At 37.8% G+C, this 14,385-nt stretch overlaps 1 protein-coding gene across 2 annotated transcripts in view; it reads left to right on the top strand.

The window, feature by feature from the left end:
* ubr3 (ubiquitin protein ligase E3 component n-recognin 3) overlaps positions 1-14,385 on the top strand; it is a 239,545-nt gene that overhangs the window by 137,337 nt on the left and 87,823 nt on the right. The gene's annotated exons all lie outside the window — the stretch shown is intronic.

Consider the following 14,385-nt stretch of genomic DNA (forward strand, 5'->3'; position numbering starts at 1 on the left):
CCTCCTTTCAAAGTTTTCAAGGTGGGTTGGGAATGTTCACTGTAGTGATTGTGGATTCCAATCCTAAACCAGATCTGGCTATCCAGTAAGTTGATCTGCCAGCATGATTCAAGTGAAGAATCCTACTTGATCTTCACATTAAGTATAGCAAAAAAAATATCATTTGCATTCCAATGTCTTCACTTCTTCTGCAACTCAGTGGAAAAAAAACCATCTAAGTGGTGTCATCCACCAACTTTGTCAGTTTAAAGTAGTCATTGGTGTATAGAGAAAATAAGATGAGTGGAGAGAACACACCACTGGTGCACCAGCACTGACTGAGTGAGATGCGGAGACGTCCTTGCCTAGTCTCACATACTGCCTGCTGTCAGAGAGGAAGTTTGTGATCCACCTGCAAATGGGGCCTGATGGATTCAGTTTGGAAAGTTTCTCTTGTAGAAGCTCAGGGACGATGGTATTGAAGGCTGACTGATATCAACAAAGGGAATCCTGATGTGTACCAGGGAGTCAAGTTGCTGTAGTATGAAGTCCAAACCGATGTTAACTGCATCATCTCCAAGATCTGTTAACTCTGTAGACAAACTTTATATGGCTTGTGCAGTTTGGTCCCACTTCATCTCTGGTTTCTTTGCTGCAGTAAGCCTTGACGTGATTGCTTCAAAATGGAATGGAAAGTGATGTTCCAGTAATTGATGGAGCCACTGTTATTTACCATAGTTCTTGTAGAGGATAATTAGGGATGTTCAATGAATACTGGTCTTGCCAACAATACCCAGGTCCCAGAAATGAATTTTTAAAAAAAACTACTGGCCACTAATCAGAGCCTGTTTAAATATTTGTATCCATTGTCAGGATTGATTTTGAGAGTGACATTGAGTGTAGAGTTAATACATAATGGATCACATGAACTTGCACAGTTTTGTGTGTGAATTTGTGAAAAGTATGAGGGGGTTATACATGGGTTGGTAAGTGTGAGGTATCCTGATAGATATTGGTTTAGGAGATCTTTTGCATAAAGGATGAGCATTAGGAGCAATAGATGTATGGTGCTATCCTTTAAATACAGAAGGAAATTTCAGTGATTCCATTGAGTTCTTAGAATTGTGGGGTGACTTGGATTGGTGTGCACGTAAGGAAGCTCATAAGATTTTAATTTCTGTGAATCACAGATCATCTAGAAGGTTAAGAATAAATTAATTTATTGGCTCATGAAGTAAATGGTAGTTAATATAATTTACATCAATACAGTAATACAAAACAAGTGCATAACCTCCCAAAAAAAGTATTTTAGACGGAAAGGTAATATTTTGCCATTTAAAAAAAACATTAGCCACAATAATTTTTCATTAAGATTGCTTTAGATATTTCAATATTGTGTTTAATTTGTACTAATTTAAAAAGCTCTCTCTAACCTACCTCTCAAACTCTGCATATTTACCAAAGTCAGGAATTGATCTGAATAGATAAGAAACATGTTTGTGTTTAACAGCTGATGTGCCCAGTTACCACTAGACAGTTGGAATTAAAATTAAACCCTTGGGGGTAGAGGGCAGGAATGAGGGGATAGGGAAATAAATTAATTCTTTTTAATTTTGCACGACATTTGTAGCTTCAGTGACAATTGGTAAGTACAAATGACTAATTTTGAAATGAGCTTGCTTCTGTGACATTATTTTGTATCTATCAGTGAATATTTTGTTACATTGCATGTATTATTGGCATAGTCAAAATACATTTTTCTCTAGCCTGAAGCAATGGTATTTTGCTTTAGTAATGGCTATCATATATTGCCTGTACTGTGGCAATTTCATTATTGCTCTTTGACCTTCATTTCAAAATAAACACTGCTATCTTGTCATTCATTTGAAACCATTTTTCTCATTTGAAGTTTATTTTCAGTGGTGCCTTTATAGTAAAAATTATGTTGCAGGTTTGTGCCAATCTTGAATTGCAATATTCCTTCATAAGAAATTTCTTTCTATTCTTAAAGGTTTACAATGATAATAGTTTGAAGCGATATTACTTTTCTAAAATGTTTACTTCAATATTGCCAAATAATATTTAGGTACCCTGGTCCATTTTCAGATATCTTAGCAACTATAATATGCTATAGAATAAGAGCAAAACAATACAAACTAATTTTGTAATGCAATATGTTAATATTGTATTAAAATATTGTAATAAAACAGCATAAATTTTAAAGAAAATTATTTTTTTGATATTCATTTTGTTACCAGTAAGGCTGGCATTCCTAATGAGCCTTGAGAGGCTAACAGTGAACTAGCTTCTTAAACTGCTGCAGTCATTTTGGTGAAGATACTCCCATAATGCTATTGTGGAAGTAGTTCCTGAATCTAGCGTGCTCTTGTAGTGCATTGAGTTTCTGGTCTTTCCCAGAATATAGGACACTACTGAGCAATTTAGACTGCGATATCCTGGGGTAGGGACGATTGGCCTCTGACATCAATAACCAATTCTTTGTGTGAGCTATGATTCTGGCTCTTGGAATATTTACCTTTTGATGCTAATTGACTTCACTTTTACCAAGATGTCTTGATATCCCACCTGGTCAAATGCTGCTTTAGTGTCAAGGACAGTTATTCTCAACTTGCCTGTAGAATTCAACTCTGGTTCAAATTTGACAGAATCCAATTTGGGTAACGGTGAGTAGATCATTGGTAATTCAGGGCCATTTGAAAGCATTGTTGATGATGGCTTTCATCAGTTTGCTGCTGACTGAAAGTAGACTGATAATGTGGAAATCAGGAAAATTTGGCTTGCCTTTTGTAGTGGGATGTATTGGGCCAGTTTTCTATCTTATCGCATAGATGCCAGTATTGTAATTGCAAAGAAGCAGTGTGATTAGAGTTGCGTCTTGTTCTGGAGCTGAGATGTTGTCTGGCCTTATAGCTTTTGTTGTATCCATAGCCTTCAGCTGTTTGTTTATCAATTGCTGCAGATTAAATTGGCTGGGGAGTGACATCGCTGATAGCAAGGATCCAAGCTGGAATCTGAAATGCAACATTTCTTTGGATATGTATTGGCTGAACATGTTTCAGATTCTGAATCAGGTTAATTGTCACTGACATCAGTTGTGAAATCTGTTGTTTTGTGGCAGCAGTATGGTGTGGACATAAATTACTTTAAGTTATAATATAAAACAATAGTGCAAAAGAGGAATAGCAAAGTGATGTTCATGGGCTGTTCAGAAAATTGATGGCAGAGGAGAAGAAGCTGTTCCTAAAACGTGATTTATGGGTCTTCAAGCTCCTGTACCACCTCCCTTATGGTACTAAAGAGGGGATGTCCCAGATGGTGTATGTCCTTAATGATGGATGCTACCTTCTTGAAGCACCATCTTTTGAAGATGTCCTCAATAGTGGAGAGGCTTGTGCCTGTGATGGGGTTGGCTGGACCCATAACTCTCTGAGGACTCTTATGATCCTATGCATTGGCGTCTCCAAACCAGACAGTGATGTAACCAGTTGGAATGTTCTTCACTGTACATCTGCAGAAATTTGCTCGAGTCTTTTGTTGATATACCAAATATCTTCAAGCTCCTAATGAGGTATAGCCCCTGGCATGCCTTTGTCATGATTGCATGAGTATGGTGGGCTTAGGATCAATCCTCTGAGTTGTTAACATCTAGAATCTTGAAATTGTTCATGCTTTCCTCCACTGACTCCTTAGTGAGATGGATGTGTGTTCCTCCGACTTCCCCTCCTAAAGTCCACCATCAGTTCCTTGGTCTTTCTGACACTGAGTGCAAGGTTGTTGTGGTGACACCACTTGACCAGTCTATCTGTTTTGGTTCTGTATCCCTTCTTGTCACCATCTAAGATTCTACCAAAAACACTGGTGTTGACTTCTCAGAATGTTTTAACTTTCTCTTTAGTATTAGTATCCTGTGCTCTGCAGTCATTGAGGAAAGGGTTTTCAAAGAGGGTGCTCTTCCTGTTACCTATAAGACCATAAGATCTAGGAGCTGAGATAGGCCATTTGGCTCATCGAGTCTGCTCTGCCTTTCAATCATGGGCTGATCCAATTCTTCCAGTCATCCCCACTCCCCTACCTTCTCCCCGTACCCTTTGTTGCCCTGACTAATCAAGAACCTATCTATCTCTGCTTAAATGCACCCAATGAATTGGCCTCCACAGCCACTCGTGGTAACAAATTCCACAGATTTACCACCCTCTGACTAATGTAATTTCTCTGAATCTCTGTTCTAAATGGATGTCCTTCAATCCTGAAGTCGTGCTTTCTTGTCCTAGACTCTCCTACCATGAGAAATAACTTTGCCATATCTAATCTGTTCAGGCCTTTTAACATTTGGAATGTTTCTCTGAGATCCCTCCTCATTCTCCTGAACTCCAGGGAATACAGCCCAAGAGCAGCTAGATGTTCCTCAAACAGGAACCCTTTCATTCCTTGGAATCATTCTCATGAATCTTCTTTGAACGTTCTCCAATGTCAGTATATCCTTTCTAAACTAAGGAGTCCAAAACTGCACACAGTACTCCAAGTGTGGTCTCACAAATGCCTTATAGAGCCTCAACATCATATCCCTGCTCTTATATTCTATACCTCTAGAAATGAATGGCAACATTGCAATTGCCTTCTTCACCACCAACTCAACCTGGAGGTTAACTTTTAGGGTATCCTGCACAAAGACTCCCAAGTCCATTTGCATCTCTGCATTTTGAATTCTCCCCCCATCTAAGTAATAGTCTATACGTTTATTTCTTCCACCAAAGTGCATGACCATACACTTTCCAACATTGTATTTCATTTGCCACTTCTTTGCCCATTCCCCTAAACTATCCATAAGTCTCTCTGCAGGCTCTTTGTTTCCTCAACACTACCCGCTCCTTCACCTCTCTTTGTATCATCGGCAAATTTAGCCACAAATCCATTAATCCCATAGTCCAAGACATTGAGATACATTGTAAAAAACAGCGGTCCCAACACAGACTCCTGTGGAACTCCACTGGTAACCGGCAGCCAGCCAGAATAGGATCCTTTTATTCCCACTCCCTGTTTTCTGCCGACCAGCCAAGTTCCACGCATGCTAGTAACTCCCCTGTAATTCCATGAGTTCTTATCTTGCTAAGCAGCCTCATGTGCAGCATCTTGTCAAAGGCCTTCTGAAAATCCAAGTACACCACATCTCCTTTGTCTACCCTGCTTGTAATTTCCTCAAAAAATTGCGGTACGTTAGTCAGGCAAGCTTTTCCTTTCAGGAAACCATGCTGGCTTTGTCCTATCTTGTCATGTGCCTGCATGTATTCTGTAATCTCATCCCTAACTATCGATTCCAGCAACTTCCCAACCACTGACGTCAGGCTAACAGGTGTATAGTTTCTTTTCTGCTGCCTCCCACTCTTCTAAAATAGCGGAGTAACATTAGCAATTCTCCAGTCATCTGGTTCAATGCCAAAATCTATCGATTCTTGAACGATCATTGTTAATGCCTCTGCAATCTCTCCAGCTACTTCCTTCAGAACTCATGGGTGCATTTTCCATCAGGTCTAGAAGATTTATCCACCCTCAGACCATTAAGCTTCCCAAACACCTTCTTAGTCGTAATTTTCACTGCATATACTTCACTTCCGACACTCTTAAATGTCCATTATACTGCGGATGTCTTCCACTGTGAAGGCTGATGCAAAATACGCATTCAGTTCCTCTGCCATCTCTGCGTCTCTCATTACACTATCTCCAGCATCATTTTCTATTGGTCCTATATCTACCCTCAACTTTTTTTTACCCTTTATACACTGAAAGAAGCTTTTACTATCTTCTTTGATATTAGTCACCAGCTTCCTTTCATAATTCATCTTTTCCTTCCTAATGACCTTCTTAGTTTCTTTCTGTAAGTTTTTAAAAGCTTCCCAATCCTCTATCTTCCCACTAGCTCTGGCTTCCTTGTATGTCCCCTCGTTTGCTTTTACTTTGGTTCTGACTTCACTTGTCAGTCACGGTAGTGTTCTTCTTCCACTCAAAAATTTCTTCTTATTTGGAATATATCTGTTTTGCACTTCCTTCATTTTTTCACAGAACCTCCAGCCATTGCCTCTCCTGTCTTTCCTGCTAGTGGCCTTTACAGTCAACCTTGGCCAGTTCCCCTCTCATGCCATTGTAATTTCCTTTATTCCACTGAAATACTGACACATTGGAATTTAGTTTCTGCTAATTGTTCAGATGTTGTTCTATTGCAGAGCCATGGTGACCATTTGGCTTATGAGATTGATTATGTCCTTCTGTTGCATGCTGCTTTTGTTTCAAAGCAAGCGGTAAATGATTTGACACCACCTGACAAACTGCTCTGCACCTCTCATTAAATATGGGTAGTTCTTGTGTCTTGGTATTGATATTAGAGTTGAAGTAAAAGAGGTTGTCTTGCTGAATACATCTTAAAACAACCACTCTTGTTCAGTTTAATCATTTTCTGGGGTTTACTGTCACTTGCATGGCTGTTGAGTCTTAATGAGCTTATTACATGAGTAGCTGCTTGGCATTTCCAGGTTGGGATTATATTGCTATGAAGTATTAGAAACCCATCATATGAGTGTGAAAATGTGTTTATTAACACTTTTTTAGTATTGTTAAGTAACTCATTATGCCATTTCTGATATTTCTGCTTCAGAATCAGTTGTGGTGAATTTAACAGAGGAAAATAAACAGTGGTGTTCTGCAGATTTTGGTTTTGGTGTCATGATTTTTCTTAGTGAATAACAATGTTCTGGACTTCACAAGAAGCTGCAGACTTTGAAACTACCTCACCAAATGGAAAAGTTTGTGGTTGGGAGTCTAATATGAATCAATGTTATCTCTGCATGAATTTTAGAAATTGCATTTTGCATTATGCATTGGCATCCTATTATGTATATAACACCATTAATTTCTACTCCACAGAGAAGAGAACTGACACGTGGACTAGAATAATGCAAGTGTTTGGCTTACTTCAAATTATTTTGTAAATGTATAGGACTTAAGTGTCACTTTCAGTTTTTATCACTGAGGCTCTTGTACTGAAACCGATTGCTGCCAATAGGGCCGTGTAGCATGTCTGATCTATTTAGAATCTACCTTGAGAGGAAGTCAGTTGGAAACAATGAAAATTGGATTGCTCTACTTGTCTGGAAAAAGTAGTTCCACCCTCATGAAAGGTGTTTAGTCCATTTGAATACTCCAGCACTTAAGGATCAAACTTTTTAAAGGTGTATATTGTGCGGATGATTCACTGCTCTTGGTTCAGAGGCACAGACATAGCAAGTCTTTATCAAATTATTATGAGCATGCAAGGGAGAGTTTCTGATGAGACTCTCAGATCAACAGAATACAATAATTTTTAAAAACATTTGACACAAGGACAGATGGTGTTGTGCCCATATACAGATACTGCCAGTACAAAACTGATTTTAGCAGATGTTATTCCAAATACCCTCTATGTAGATCAGGAGAGAAGATCTGTGTCTTTTACTAGACCTCATCATCAAGACATCAGTAGAGTTTTTCCTTCACCTTTATCTCCCAATTCTTGAGGGTGTGAAACAGTTAACATTCTTGAGTTCACTCTTCTTATCTACATCTCCTTGAATAGCCACCACATGATATTAACCTTCTGAAATTCTTTAGCCCAATGTACCAAGAAATACTGCAGGATTGTTTATTGCACAATTACTTATACATATAGTACTTTTCCTAACTGCAGCTTACACACTAGGTGATTTTGTACATCAAAATCATCCAGACATTATAATTAACACAGAATAAGAATGCTAAAGCTGGTGTTTGGGTGATATAAACTCTCCCTTATTAACCAATGCCTAAATAGCAATAGTTTTCTCTTTTGTGTGCACATTATTTTTGACCAGTGGTTTAAAAAGTGGAGTTTCTCTTATAAGCTGATAATTGTTTCAATTTTCCATGTACTTTCAAAGAGCTTTTCAAATCCCAAATTAATCAAAAATTGAATTAGTTACTGTTTTTCTTCAGGAACTATTTTTATTCATTGATTTGATTTGATCATTCCATTCAGTCATTCATTTTGAAGTTAGTAATTGAGAGCTACAAGATTGCAAATGATACACACTTGCTCAAGGAATAGGGTATAGGAATAACCCAGTAATTACAGACCAGTCAATCTAACCTTAATGACAGGGAATGTTCTAGAAATAATGGAGGAAAGAATTAGCTGTCATTTGTAGTAACGCAGAACTTGAAGGGGCAGGGAACTGTGAGGGTTTGCTTGTAGATCAAATGATATAAATAAACTGTTGGAAAGGGTTGGTTCATCATAAATGGCATTTAAAACTGAGAAGTATGGACGTGTTGCATTTTGGTGGGAAGAAAACGAGAAGACAAAATATAGGGAGACTATTCTAAAAGTGTTAGAATTTCTAAAAGAAGAACCATGGATGTATAGTTGCTCATTTATTTGATGCTGGCAGGGACAGTTGAGAAGGTGCTTAAAAAAAGCCCATAGGCATTTGCATCTTAAATTGGAGGCATGAAGTACAAGTAGAAGGATGTTATGATGAGCTATTTATAAAACACTGGTTTTGGCACAACTGATGTTTTTATTACATCTATTTCTGAGTGCCCCCATTCAGAAAAGATGTGCAGAGGCTGCTGAGGAAGTTTGACAAAATGATTCCACAGGTGAAGGACTTAAGTTATTAGAATGACCATGTGAAATTAGGGTTGTTCTCCTTGGAACAGAGGATGTGCCTTGATTGAACGGTGAAACTTATAGTTGTGAAGGATAGAAACAGTCAAAGGTGGAAGGGTCAAAAAAAGAAATTTAGGATGAGGTGAATGGCAAAAGAGGCACTAGGAAAATCTTTATTACACAGCAAGTGGTTGGAAGGAAATGCATTGTCAGGCAAATGTGGAGGAAGATTCAATTGTAGTGTTCCAGAGGGAACTGGATAAATATAAATATCTGAAAGGATAAGTTGAATGGGTATTGGAAAGCGTGAGTAGGACTAGCTGGATCACTATTGTAAAGAATTGGGTTAAAACTTTTGCAGATACATAAGCTTCTGTGGAGGAATGAGTTCAGGTTTTCTTTAAGTAGAGTCTGATTCTGATGTGACATTATAGTTATTGAAGTACTTTATGAAATGCGCTAAGCCCCAGAACAGCCTTGCATATTGTGAAAGATGTGGTATGTTATCAGCCAGGAGCTTTGGTGTTTGCCTGCTTCAATGAGTTTAAGTTAATAATTGTTAATCAGAGTCCAAAAGTAGTTCAGTAGTTCTGAATTATACTCCCTTTAATGTGAAGGAGTTCATTGCATGTTTATTTGAAATTTATAATAAGTGAAGTTGTAACACTCATTTCCTGGCTACCACAATGGAACTTCCATGGGCAGCACCATCTAAAAAAATTGTCATTTGTGGGCTTCACAGTCATTAATTACGCTGTATGTTGTATCCTTGTTTGTAATTAAATGAGTAGTGCTGGTGACCAGTATATTGATACTTAATACCAGGGGTTCCCAACCTTTTCATGCATGGACCCCTGCCATTAGCTAAGGGGTCCGTGGACCCCAGGTTAAGAGCCCCTGCATTAAAATGAATGTCAATGATGCTTTCCATCACTTCTCTCATAATTGAGAATAGACTGCTTGGCTTGTATTTAGCTGGTTTGGATCTTTTATTTACTTTCATGAACAGAGCATTCCACATCATCGGATGAATGTTTTTTGTTATGCTGCACTGGAAAAGCTTGGCTGGAGATATGATTAGCTCTGTAGTGTAGATCTTCAGTACTGCAGCTGAGATATTGCCTGGTCCCTCAGCTCTTGTTCTCAGTCATTTTGTATGTCACCTGCACTAAATGAAAACTGAAAACTGACCTGTTGAGAATCTTGGGAGAGAGCAGAGTTGAATTAACTATTTTGTGTATCTTGCTAAATATAACTAATGCCAGTGTTTTTAGTACTTAAGTGCTGTCTCCTTGTCTTTAGCACTTAGATGCTGTCCCCAGCCATTATTGAGGATGGGAATATTCTTGGAATCTTCTACTGTCAGCTGTTTAATTGTCTAGTGCCATTCTTGACCAGATGTGGCAGGACAGCAGAGCTTTTATATTGGTGGTGAGATTGCTCAGGTCTGATTGCAGTTACCGTAGTTGCTTTTGCTGTGTAGTATGCATAAATTTTTGTGTTTCAACATTACTCATAGATCCCCATTATTAGAAATACCTGTACCTGCTCCAGACATGCTGTCTGTACTCCTCACTGAACCACTTTTGATTCTCCAGCTTGTTTGTAATAGTAAAGGATGTGATGGGCCATGAGACTGCAGATTGTGTCTGCAGTACCCTGTACTGTCAGGTTTGTTCTGAGTCTATCCTATTTGGTACAACTGTAATGCCACAGAACAAGATGGAGGCTGTCCTTGTATGAAGATAGGGCTTACAGTACTCTGTGTAAGGACAATGAGGAGGACTAAATATTATTTAGGTTTTGATTAAGTAACTGGAACTTCAATAATTCCTATCCCAATTTAAGATAATTTTAACTAAATTCTTTTGAAAAGGATTTAGTCCTTTAGTCATCCTAGGACGTGGAGCTCTATAAGCTTTAACAATTTCTCCATGGTGTTTTATTTTTCTAAAGGCTGTGGGACATCTGTTCAGTGATCATTTTGCCATGCTGCTGTTTAAATGCCTCTATCCTAGACTGTTCCTTAGGGATCAGGTCAGCAAGAACCTCTTTCAAATTTCGGTCCAGGGAGAGATTGAACCATTTATACATTTTATGAAATAAAAAATGTGTGTGAACTCTGACAGAAAAATTAAAGTGGTTTCAGGTACCTGTGTTTACTATACTTCAGAAATTTATCTTCTAATAATTTTACTTTCTACTCTGTGATAGCTGCAGAAAATTTATTGAGGCCAAATTAGATTGATAGTGACCTAGATGTGCATTTTGTACAATTTACCTTCACAAATTCCTTGCTGCTGTAAAATAATTAATAAATTACTGATCACTTTTCTAATATTTAATTGGATTAACATCTAGATATTTTTCTGATTTTTGAATAACATAGATTTCTGCTCATCATAAATCATCAATTTGATTTTAATTTGACATAGATGGTAACCTTGGCTAAGTTGCATATCACTGGTGCAGATGCAATTGATTTCACATTTGAAATAAGTTGGAAATAGCAATCATCATATGACTCATGCAGCTTTGGCGTGAAATTTAGCTTATTTGGAAGTTTAAATATTTAGGTGTTTTGAGCAACATTATTTAAAAATAAGCCCCTTTAACTGTGTGAAATTCTGCTTTAAATTAGTCAATTTTAAAAGCTGTGTTGGCGGAGAGTAGTCATCTTACTGAAAGTGAAGACGTTTGATTTTTTTTACATAGAAGTAGTCCTTTTAACCAATTTCTTTTAGCATTAGCAAAGACTAATGAATTAATATGTGTTAACAGACATCACATATAGAGAATTAGAAATGAGTCAGCCGGGGTTTACTGTCCCTGGCAGCTATGTTTAGTCTTACTTCTGCATATTCCCAATTTTTGTTTCACACAGGACTGATTTAAAATGAAAGGTGTCAGTAGTAGTTCGTGCCTAGTAGTAGCATTTTGTTAAGCCATCAGTTTCTTTTAAATGCATGAGTAAGCTAGGTGAGTGCCACTGAGTTTCATTGTACTCTCTGGATTTAGGTCATTGATCTGTTTGCCTCATTTACTCTATTTAAAAAGTGATTAATGTGACAGATCGGTATTGTTGAATTCACGTTTTTGATTTCAAAGCCAGTATAAAATTATAAACAATACCAAGTTTATGTTGGAGATTGTCAGTAGGTAAGACAGTAAGAGTGGATAGAGTAACCAGTAATGTTTCAGGTCAGTGGCCCTCATCATGGTTGTAATGAAAGATAATTGATCTGAGGTGTTTCCCTCTAATATAGAGGTTCCCAGACTGGGGTCTGCAGACCCCTGGTGTAATGGTATTGGTCCATGGCATAAAAAAGGTGAGAACCCTTGATCTAATATGTAGGTTTCCTGCATTGTCTGGTTTTATCTCTAATTTTAGCATCTGTAAATTACCTGAACTTTCACTTTGGTATGAAAATATATTTGGTAAGCAATTGTTATGTTCTTTTTGTTTTGCTTGTCTAGGTGAGTTAGAAATAGCAGCCTCCATGCTCTCTGATTTGGTAGCCCAGACAATTCTGCTGCTCGCATTTTACTTTTCTAGATAGCGCATCCAACAGAGTATCATCTTTATTATACGTATTAGTTTCTTTGACAACAGTACTTTCAGTTTGAAAAACTATTTTTTCTTGATAAATCAGCCATGATGGAGTGGTGTTGTAGACTCAATGGGCCGAATAGCCTAATCCTGTTCTTCTGTCTTGTAGCCTTATAAATATTATACCCTTGTTAAAATGTAACTAAGAAAAAATTTAATTTAATTTCAAAGTAACTGTGTAATTATCTTTTGTATGAGTCTGAGTGCCTCCTATTCCATTATGACCTGGAGAGTGTTCTAATAAGCTTTTGGAAATACTTTTGTTTCATTTACTGTTGTGATCATTATAAGTTTGTACACTTAAATTATTGGAAATATTTATTATTATTTATCTTATAACTATAATTTTGAATGTCAGCCTTGACATTCTTAGCTTTAGAAAATATTTCAAACTCAAACGCACGTAACACCTTGGTGTTTGCAGCTTCAGTGCGTTTGCATTCCAGCTGTGAAGTTGGGAAGTTTAATATTTGAACATTGAAAAATGAGGATAATCTAGTGCAGGGTCCCCAACCTGGGGTCCATGGACCCCTCAGTTAACGGTATAAAAAATGGTTGGGAATCCTTGGTCTATTGAATTAATTATTCTAAGTATTTTAACGGAAAATATTGTTATGAGGTATGGGATCCCAGATTTTAAGAAGTCAAGAATAAGGTTTAAAACTTGTTGCATATGTCATTTTATTAAGCATTGCAAGAAAAAAGGAAATGAAGAGAGAAGTCTGGTGAAAGACTAAGAGGAGAAAAGGAAGGAGAATGAACAAACGTGGTCTGGTCGTCTTATATCCAGCTACTGAGACCACATATTCCATTGAAAATTTCAACAGATAACCATTAACCAGTTAACTAGCCACATTCAAGTAATGTGACACTGACCATTGAAACCAAGAAGTTTCCAAAAAAATACGGAGGCAACTGCAACCACTGTCTTAGATTGGGTGTTGTGTAATAACACAGATCTTATTAGGAAGCTTAACGTAAAGGAACCCTTAGGGGACAGTGATCATAATATGATTGAATTCATACTGCAATTTGAAAGGGAGAAGCATAAGTCACATGTATCTGTATCACAGTGGAATAAAGGGAATTACAGAGGCATGAGAGAGGAGCTTTCCCAGGTGAATTGGAGGAGGATACTAGCGGGGGATGATGGCAGAGCAAAGATGAAGTTTCTAGGATTAGTTCACAAGGCGCAGGATAGATATGTCCCACAGAGGAAAATGTTCTCAAATGGCAGGGATAGGCAACCATGGCTGACAAGAGAAGTTAAAGATTCCATATAAGCCAAGGAAAGAGCATATAAGGTAGCAAAAGTGAGTGGGAAGTTGGATGATTGAGAAGCTTTTAAAATCCAACAAAAGGCAACTTAAAAAGTTATAAGAAGGGAAAAGATGAAATAGGAAGGCAGACTAGTCAATAATATAAAGCAGGATACCAAATGTTTTTTTTCAGTTATATAATATTGGACCACTGGAAAATGATGCTGTTGAGGTAGTACTGGGGGACAAAAAATGGCAGACAAACAATGGGTACTTGGCATCTGTCTTCACTGTGGAAGACACTTGCAGTGTGCCAGTGGTCCGTAAGTAACATGGAGCAGGAGTGAGTGCCATTGCTATTACAAATGAAAAAGTGTTGGGCAAACTCAAAAGTTTGTAAGGGAGATAAGTCACATGGGCCAGATGGACTACATCCCAGAGTCCTGAGAGAGATTACAGTAAAGATAACGAATGCATTGGTCATGATCTTTCAAGAAACAATTAATTCTGGCATGGTTCCAGAGGACTGGAGGATTGCAAATGTCACCCCGCTCTTTCTGAAGGGAGGAAAGCAAAAGAAAGAAAATTATAGGCTAGTTAGCCTAGCCTCAATGTTTGGGAAAGTGTTGGAATCTATTATTAAGGATGAGGTTTTGAGGTACTTGGAGACTAATGATAAAATAAGTCAAAGTCAGCATGATTTCTGTTAAGAGAAATCTTACCTGAGAAATCTTTTAGAGTTCTTCGAGGAAGTAACAAGCAGGGTGGACAAAGGAGAGGCAGTGGATATCTTTTGCTTGGATTTTCAGAAGGCGTTTGATAAGGCCACACAATGCTGCTCA

Source organism: Hemitrygon akajei, chromosome 5 (genome assembly GCF_048418815.1).
Source record: "Hemitrygon akajei chromosome 5, sHemAka1.3, whole genome shotgun sequence".
Lineage (NCBI taxonomy): Eukaryota > Metazoa > Chordata > Chondrichthyes > Myliobatiformes > Dasyatidae > Hemitrygon > Hemitrygon akajei.